The sequence below is a fragment of the Carlito syrichta genome, unplaced genomic scaffold (genome assembly GCF_000164805.1).
Source record: "Carlito syrichta isolate Samal-C Ts95f unplaced genomic scaffold, Tarsius_syrichta-2.0.1 Scaffold130397, whole genome shotgun sequence".
Lineage (NCBI taxonomy): Eukaryota > Metazoa > Chordata > Mammalia > Primates > Tarsiidae > Carlito > Carlito syrichta.
Window position 1 is genome coordinate 210,179 of NW_007074493.1, and position 9,323 is coordinate 219,501.

The window sequence follows — 9,323 nt, forward strand, 5'->3', positions numbered from 1 at the left end:
TGGATCAGGATTCTGTCCCTGCTCTTCCCAGGACTGTGTCAGACCCCACATCCTCTTAAGGGAGTGTTGTGGTGAGAAGGAGGAGACCCCATCAAGGAATAGGGATGAAGGAGCCTTTGACCCACCATGATAAAGACTGAAGTGCTTTAGCGGCCCTTTAAAGTGGTAACACCTCTTTTCCAGTTACCACAGCGTGAGGAGCCATGAGCAGCAAAGTCTCACGTGACACACTGTACGAGGCAGTGCAGGAAGTCCTGCACAAGAACAAGTGCAAGCGCCGAAATTCTTGGAGAAGGTGGAGCTATAGATCAGCCTGAAGAACTATGACCCCCCCCACCCCAGAAGGACAAGCGCTTCTCAGGCACCGTCAGGCTCAAGTCCACCCCCACCCGAAGTTCTCCGTGTGTGTCCTGGGAGACTAGCAGCACTGTGATGAAGCCAAGGTTGTGGAAATCCCACACATGGTCATCAAGGTGCTGAAGAAACTCAGCAAGAACAAGAAGTTGATCAAGAAACTGGCCAAGAAGTATGATGCCTTTTTGGCCTCAGAGTCTCTGATAGGTCCCACGAATCCTCGGCCCAGGCCTAAATAAGCCTGGCAAGTTCCCTTCCCTGCTGACACACAATGAAAACATGGTGACCAAAGTTGATGAGGTGAAGTCCACAGTCAAGTTCCAGATAAAGAAGGTGCTGTGTCTGACTGGGGCCATTGGCCACATGAAGGTGATAGATGATGAGCTTGTGTATAACATCCACCTGGCTATCCACTTCTTGGCATCATTGCTCAAGAAGAACTGGCAGCACATTCAGGCCTTACACATCAAGAGCACCATGGGCAAGCCCCAGCACCTGTTTTAAAGTACATCCTAATAAATCCTCATACCACCATGAAAAAACAAAAAAAAATGTATATATATATATATATATATATATATATATATGGTGGTAAAAACTTTCTGCCTCCTTTCTGGGGAGAGTCCTCGGGAGAGAGACCCTGGTCCTGCCTGTGTCGCTACCGGCAGTGAGGTCAAGGCCTCGATCCCTCACCTGTGACACAAGAAAAAGGGCCTTGTGCCTTGTGTCACAGGCAGGGATGACTATCCCTGTCCCTCCAACCTGACCATTCGGTGATGCCAGTAGGGACGCCTGCAACACCAGCAACCACATTCCCTGCCTTTTAGTGCCCCGCCTCCCTGTTAGGAAATCCCCTACTGTGTGTGCTGTGGGCAGGACTGGAAGATCACCTCTGATGGAGCCTCTTAGTCAGGCTTCCCTGCTTCCTGCTCCAGGATAGTCTCTTTGCTTCCTGCTGTCCCCAAGACTACCCTTCCAGCCCATTTTGAACCAGGGAAGCTGCATGGATTTTGACATTGAACCTCATTTTTGTGAAAGGGACTTGGCTTTACCAAGACTTGGTTCCCATTGCTGACACACAAATATCCCTACCAGTGCATAAGCCATTCCCACTGCCTGGATCCAGAGGCCCGTTCTTTAATGGGGAGCTCTTGCGCTGTTACTCATCCTCAGATTCTTCCCTGCCGCTGCCCTTCTTCTTGTTCTTGGTTACCAGTGTCTCTTCCTTCTCTTCCCTTTTTAAGGAAGGAAAAGAAGGAGGTGGTAAATCCAGGATGCACAAAACTATTTGGGAGTACAACCTTCAAGGTACCCCTCCTCCCCCGCAAAAACTCACCACCAGCCAAACTGTGTTGCTCTGAATTTGATTGTGCTGTTGAACTGGGTGCCAGGCCTTGTGCTAGGCGTGTGGGATCCAAGGCAATGAAGACGAGCCCTCCCTGGAGTGGCTCACTTCTAGCCTCCCCAGAGAGATCAAAACCAAAGTCACTCGGCACAAATAGCTTCCTCGTGTTGTATGAGATTGTGTGAACTTGACACTGTGATATAAAGATATTAATAAAGTCTCACTTTATATGCAAAATTTGAAATAATATGTATCCCAGACATTTTCTTTTAAGCATGAAGAATGTGGAAGCTGGCAGGCCCAGTGGATTGTAAACTGTGTTTGCATGCTCGCCGCACAGCAATGCCACTTTAGCTGATAAACAGAAACACCTACCAGCCTTTGTCAGGATTTGTTCTAAATTATGCACGTTTCTGAATTATACAAGACCTTCTGGAGCATGTGTCTCAGACGTGATGCGACGAGCCTGGTGTGTAGAGTTCTGGCTCCGGAAGCGGAGTGAGTGCTGGGATTTTACTCCTGGCTGGATCACCGTGTGATCTTGGGTAAGGCATGAAGCCTCTCAGTTTCCGCATATGTACAGTCAAGATAATGGGGCCTACCTCGTGGGGGCTTTTGAAGATTAAATGGTTTTGTTATAGGCCAAGGCTCTGGGCACAGGGGTTTCTTAGCATTTCTCATGTTTGATTCGAAGCTATCTAAATGCACCAAGGTAGCTTCTTTGATTGTAGCTTCCTAGCCCCTCCTTAGGGAACCATCAACATGATTAGGACATCTTGGGTCATGTCTAAACTGCCTGGAGTCCTTGTTCATTGAGTCTCGGAGATGGATGAAGGAGAATAGGGAGATCTTGAGTCATGCCCTTGTTAATTTAGCCTCGAGGGCGGGTAAGAGGCTATGGCGTATACATTCTGAGTAAGTTGTACTGCCTTTGAGCAGGTTTTGGTAATGATACCACCTGTCTCCCTGTAACCTGGTTACAGAAATAAACTCGCTTTTCTCTGAGTTTCTGCCTCTCATCTTTGACTGACCACAAGGGAAGCAGCTGGACTAGTTAGTTTATCCAGGAACAGGTTATTCTGTGCAATGTGCTGGGAACAGTGCCTGCAGCACTGCGGTGAGTGGGTGCTAGCAGCCTCTCGCAGGGCTGTGGATTGGCAGGAAGGGTCATCCACATGCACGCTGTGGGCACGCTAAGCTGCTACCCAGCGCTGAAGCAGGGGCAGCACCACTCTGCCCGTCCCTAGCCCTGGGGTTCTGTCATCGGTTGCACAGCTACTGGAGACCTTCTTCACAAAGGCAGACTCCTCCTACTCCAGCGATACCACTTCTCTTCCACATGCGAAGATTTGAGGCACCAACCAGACCTTGATCCTGACTATCTCTGTGCTCTCATTTCAGAGAATGTTCATACACACTCAGACTCTTAAGGCTGACCCAGTGCTCATAGGGCAATATCCCCATCCAGAGAAGAAAGCAAGTTGTCCAGCACCCCAATGTTCCAGAAGCCCAACTCTCTGAAGAGCTCCCCCATAATTTACTTTTTAAAAAGTCAACCAAAAGTGATAAATACCTCCCCAGAGCTTACCCAGGAGAAGTGCAAGTAACCCAGTCTTGAGGCCCAGGGAGCTTTCCCATAGAGAGGAGAGGGCGCTGCACTTTGCTTATCCCAAGTAGCCCCAAGAAGCCAGGTGATGGGAGGAAAGAGGTGGGATGGGAATAGGTAGCTGACCGGGCAGGGGGAACAGCTTACACAAAGGTGTGCAAAAGAGAGAACCTCGCACATTCTAGGGATTGTCAGAGCTTCATGTAGAGTAGGAAGCACATCAACCAAGGTCTAACTCACTTCCAGGTAAAATGGTTTCTAGGGCAACTAAGCGGGGCCCAGAGAGCCCTGTGGAACACACCACCTTCTCTGTACTGCAGCTGCCATGGCAGTCTGGGCAAGCATGCGCAATCCTTCTTAGAATCATGCCTTTAAAAGCATAAAAGAAAATATATAGGATTGCAGAGGAAATCAACTTTATCAAAGTATCATCAAAAGAATGTTTAAGATAGACGCATGCTATAGTAATATATGTGTCTTTTATTAATGTATTAAAATGACAAGATCTAGTGGCAGGAAGCAGCAATGAGCAAAAATCATTTTTGGAGATATTAAAACATCTGTAATTTGAAATAAAATGCCTGTGATATCTACTGGTGACAAATTCCAGGGACTGATAATTCTCCTGTGGTTTGTTGCCTACATTCATAATGAGGGGAAATGTCCATTTCAGTTAATAGAAATGAAAGTGTAACTTTTTCCCATCCAAGTTCACGAATCCCCCTGAATTCCCCTCAATTATCCAGTATGCCAGAGGAGAAACTACTACCTTATACAAAGACTCAGCTTTGTTCCTGTAGCCCAGTGGTAAAGAGCATCCTGTCCGGACTGCTTCCTTCATTAATACTGCAGGGCCTGGGACAGAACACTTGGTCTCCCAGTGCCTCGGTTTCCTCATCACGGTGAGGCTCAAATGAGTTGACACATCCACAGCAGTTAGAATAATGCCTGGCACATAGTAGGTGCTCAGTAAAAAAGGGTTCACTGTTTTTCATTCTTATTCTCAGCCCCCAAAAACAATGGAGAGAGAAGCCCACCGATGTGGGACATTATTTACTCACTGGAGTCATGTTGATAAGCTCACAAAGCACAATTAGCAGTCATTTCAATTCTGAGGTTTGCTTGACTATAAAAGCTGCACATTTCTTCTTCCCCGATTTCTCTGCTAATTACAACAGCCGCCGTCCATCGCAGCTGCCACACAACGCCCGTGTTGGCTGCATCTAACGTGGTTGTTAAGGCGGCATAATGGTGTACGCTGACTAATTGGTCATCATGCCCAGGATGAATGGAGTCAGGCAACAGAGGCTGGCTGGGTCCCGGCCCTAGGACCCCAAGCTGCACAACGCTAGCAAGCTCTCAGTGCGCCCTTCCTCAACCTTCCCAAGCTACCCCGTAGGACCAGACCAGGAAAGGGTGGTGGGAGAGGAAAGCAGAACTGGAAGGTTCTGAGGGTCCTGGCTGGGGCCAGCCCTACCTCTGATTTGCAATGTGACCATGAGTGAGTCACTGAGCATCTCTGAGCTGCACTTTAATCATCTATATAATGGGGACGAGGAGGAAGTTGATCTAGATGCTCCCAGGGTCCTTCTAGCTCCCATTTACTGTATTTTGATGACTCCATGGGAGGTTCCCCTTCAAGTGCCTGGGCAGCCTACCCCAAGCCCCTGGAGCATCCCAGCTTGCCCGGCAGAAGCTCCAAATATTCCATCTGGAACTCCACACTGCCTCACCTCCTTTCACACAGTTCGCCGAAGCCATGTGACGAGCTCTGGCCAGCAGGCTGTAGGCAGAAGCCAGCAGTGTCACTCCCAGGCAGAGCTTGGAGAAACCTGGAACTATGTGATCATCCTGCAGTTTCTTCCCATCTTGTAGCCAAGAAGGTATGTGGTGATGGTGAGTTTGAGCAGCCCGGATTGCCACTTGGACGACATCCCTAGGGGACTTTACAGAAGTAAGAAATGGCCCTCATACCACTAACATATTGTTCTCACATCATAACTTGGCCTATCTCGCCCAATATAGGTGTTTTCCCAAAAGGACTCAAACAATGGGTTTGTTAAATGAAGAGTTTAGGGGGCAATTGCTTCACGGCACTACTAAGTAAAGGGTACCTCAGAGCAAAAGGAAGGGATTATCTGACAATGAGATGAGCAGTCTTTCCAAGCACCCCCCCCCATCTTCTCCACATAACTCTTCAGGTGGGGAGCTTAAAACCAAGCTCAACGAACCAGAAATATGTAAGGAGTCCCATGAGTTGGAGAGTGAGGTAGAGAGTAAGATACTGAACACTCTCAGGAGCGCAGTGGGGAGTTTTCATTTGGCAGTGAAGACGGGACTAGCAACGAGTGATGGAAGATTCATGGCATGGATTTCAGGACTGAGAGAAAACTGGTTGGGTGGGTTTTACCCTGGGTTTCCATCTACAAAGAGGATACTGATGAGAATTGAGTTCAGCTGGGTTTCCTCTTTCCCAGTAAAACTTCACCCTGGGGATCTCCCTTTTCTCTTCCCTGGAGAGGTCTCCAGAGTGAGCAAGAACTGGATCCTCTCTCACCTACATGGGGGTGTAAGAATCTTACACAACTCAGCTGGGCTCGGTGGCTCAGCCTGTAATCCCACACCTTGGGAGGCTGAGGTGAGTGGACTGCCTGAGCCCGTGGGTTTGAGACCCGCCTGGGCAACTTGGCAGGACCTCATCTCTACAATAAATCAAAAAATTAGCCGGGTGTGGTAGTGCGCGCCTGTAGTTCCAGCTACTTGGAAGGCACAAGGATCACCGGAGCCCAGCAGGCGAGGCTGCGGTGGCCAGAAGCGGCCACTGCACTCCAGTCTGGGCGACAGAGTGAGACTCCAACTCAAAAAAAAAAAAAAAAAGAATCTTACACAACTCTTGATGCGTTTTTAAAAACCACAAACTGCCAGGTACAGTGACTCACACCTGTAATCCCAGCACTTTGAGAGACCAAGGCAGTAGGATTGCTTAAGGCCAGGAATCTGAGACCAGCCTGAGAAACATATCAAGACCTCATCTCTACAAAAGAAATAGTCAGGTGTGATAGCGCACACCTGTAGTCCCAGCTACTCAGGAGGCTGAGGTAGCAGGATTGCCTGAGCCCAGGAGGTCGAGACTATGGTGAGCTGTGATCATGCCACTGCACTCTGGCCTGGGCAACAGAGTGAGACTCCGGCTCAAATAAAATAAATAAGTAAAACTTAAACCCCCAAACTTCTTGAGTTAGGACATGATTCCAGAGTCTCCCTGTCTGAAGCCACAGAGCCCAGCAGCACAGAATTCTAGAGTCAGGAAACCAAAGCTACAGGACAACCCGGAAAGAAACAGGAGTGCAGGGTCACTGGTCTACCCAGCCATGGAGGCCTAACCTGCCAGAAGTCATTGACTTTTTCTTCCTGGGGATGCCAAGTGAGCAGCACCCCAGGGCTCCCTCCTGTGCCTGTGCCTCCCATGAGTAAGGCAACCCCATGCGGCAAGTAAATAAATAAATAAATTGCGTGGCTTTGCATGTGAAGGACAAATGCCAAGTCTCCTCTCCAAGGCCCTCCCCAAACCTCCGTCAATCACCCGCATGAGACCAGTTGTCAAGCCTGCCACCCCGAGCTCTGCTTGGCTGTGACAAGCACTGAAGACGATGCACAGCCTACAACATCAGGCCCTACAATCTGGAGGGACTGGGAAATCCATGGAGGCCATTCCAGGATGTATGCTTGAAACGGTTCTCCTTTGTCAGGGGAGAAAAAAAGCAGGTGTTTGTGAAGGTGAACCTTGCAAATCAGCGCACATGTTTGGGGGCATCATGCCATTTCTGGCAACCCAGTTGGGTTGGGTTTTTGCACCAGCACCAGGGCATGCACACTGCCGGGCTCCCAACCAATCACCTTTGGTGTCCCTGCACTTTACTTCATTTTGAATCACAGCCTCAACTCCTTCTCCAGAAAGTCTGTTCAGATTATCGTTATCTATTTCCCAGTCCTTCAACTCAAGTTCTGGCCCCTTCTCAGCCCCTGGTGGGTTTAGGTGACCCCATGATTTCTTGTCCTCATTCCACAAACTCCTAGAGAATGCCCATTGCCCTTCCCACAGCAGACCAGAACTCCACTAGGGGAGGGGCATGTCTCCCCATGAAGTCAGGCACTTCCGGTGAGGGAAAGCATGCCTCCCCAACACTAGCTCTTTGGTAAGTCAAGTCCCCCTGTGTTAAAAAGCAGGGGACACCAGGCATGGCAGCTTATGCCTGTAATCCCAGCACTTTGAGAGGCCAAGACAGGAGGATTGCTTGAGGCTAGGAGTTTAAGGAAAGCCTGGACAATATAGCAAAGCCCCATCTCTTGCTCAAAAAATTAGCTGGACAATGTGGTATATGCCTTTAGCCCTAGCTACTTGGGAGGCTGAGTTGGGAGGATCACCTGAACCCAGGAGTTCGAGGTTACAGTGAGCTATGATTGTGCCACTGCACTCCAGCCTGGGCAACAGAGCAAAACCCTGTCTCTTAAAGAAAAAATTCAAAAAAAAGAAAGCAGAGGGAATAACATAACTGCCTTCTAATGCAGGGATTCTGAACATAGGGAGACATTTGTGGATTATGAGTGTGTGTGTAAAATGCTTGTACATGCCTGCAGTTTTCCAAAAAGAGGGATCATAACTTTCAAGTGATCCTCAAACGTATCTGTTCAGAGCCAGAGTGAGACTTTTAGAAGCACCAGGCCCTGAAAAGATTACAGTACTGCCTTCTCCCCACCCACCACATGTAATTCAAAATGCAAACAGCTCCAAGTTCAGCAACACAAAGTACCCAAGATGCATATGCTTGTCAGAGTCAAACATCTCGTGTTTTGCGGATGCCCTTAGAGCATGCTAAGTCCCCTTAGCCTATAGATGCCCCTTGTCCTGGGCCTGCCATGTAGGAAAGGTGAAAAAGCAGTTTTGAGGGGAGGTTGAAAGCAAACAGTTGATGGGGAGACATATCCCTCCTCTGGTGGAGTTCTGGTCTGCTGAGGGAAGGGCAGTGGGCACTCTCTAGGAGTTCATGGAATGAAGTCAAGCCATCATGGGATCATCTAAACCCACCAGGGGCTGAGAAGGGGCCAGAGCTTCAGCTGTATGGGAAATAGATGCATGTAATCTGGGGTGGAAATGGAAAAATAGAACACATCTCTCCCAGCCTCAGAGGCAGACGAACAGGTTGGGAATTGGGTTACATCTGTCCCTAGAGGTCTCTGCTTCCCTATCCTGGGCAGGAGCTAGGGAGATGGGATCATTTCCATATTTTAACTGAAATCAGACACAGAGAATGAAACTCTGACCAGGCGCAATGACTCATGCCTGTAATCCCAGAACTTTGAGAGGCTGAGGTGGAAGGATTACTTGAGCCCAGGAGTTTGAGACCAGTCTGGGCAACATAGCAAGACCTCATCTCTACAAAAAATAAAAAAAATTAGCTGGACATGATGGTGCATGCCTGTAGTTCCAGCTACTTGGTAGGTTGAGGCAGAAGGATCACCTGAGCCCAGGAAGTAAAGGCTGTGGTAAGCCATGATCTCACCACTGCACTTCAACCTGAGCGACAGAGTGAGAATCCCCACTCAAAAAAAAAAAAAAAAACAAAAGAGGGAGAGAAAGAATGAAACTCTGTAACATCGCCTGGGCTCTGTTGGGCTTGGGAGCCACTGAGCACTTTCATTTCAAATGGCCACCCTATCTCTCCCCTGTCCTCCCTCTCTGAGCCTGGAAAGCACCTGAAAGTCTCCGGTGGAGGAAGGACATAAGGACCCTCCTGAAATCCCCTACCACCTTTGAAAATCTTTTTGAATCTTGTTGCCTCCAGAGACCCCAAACCCTCTCATCCATGGCTGCACTAAACACATCCCATGCAGAGTCCTGTAAGTCAAATCACCCAGAGCCAGGGACCAAGGTGAAGGCCAAGATCAAGGTGAAGGTGGAGATCCTGCTTCCCCACCCTCCTAGTCCTGGAGAACACTAGGAAATGCACAGAGACTGGT

General features: G+C 48.8%; 1 pseudogene; it reads left to right on the forward strand.

Annotated features, from left to right (window-relative positions):
* Nucleotides 1-203: 203 nt before the first annotated feature.
* Nucleotides 204-858, forward strand: LOC103250397 (annotated as a pseudogene).
* The last annotated feature ends 8,465 nt before the right edge of the window (nt 859-9,323 follow it).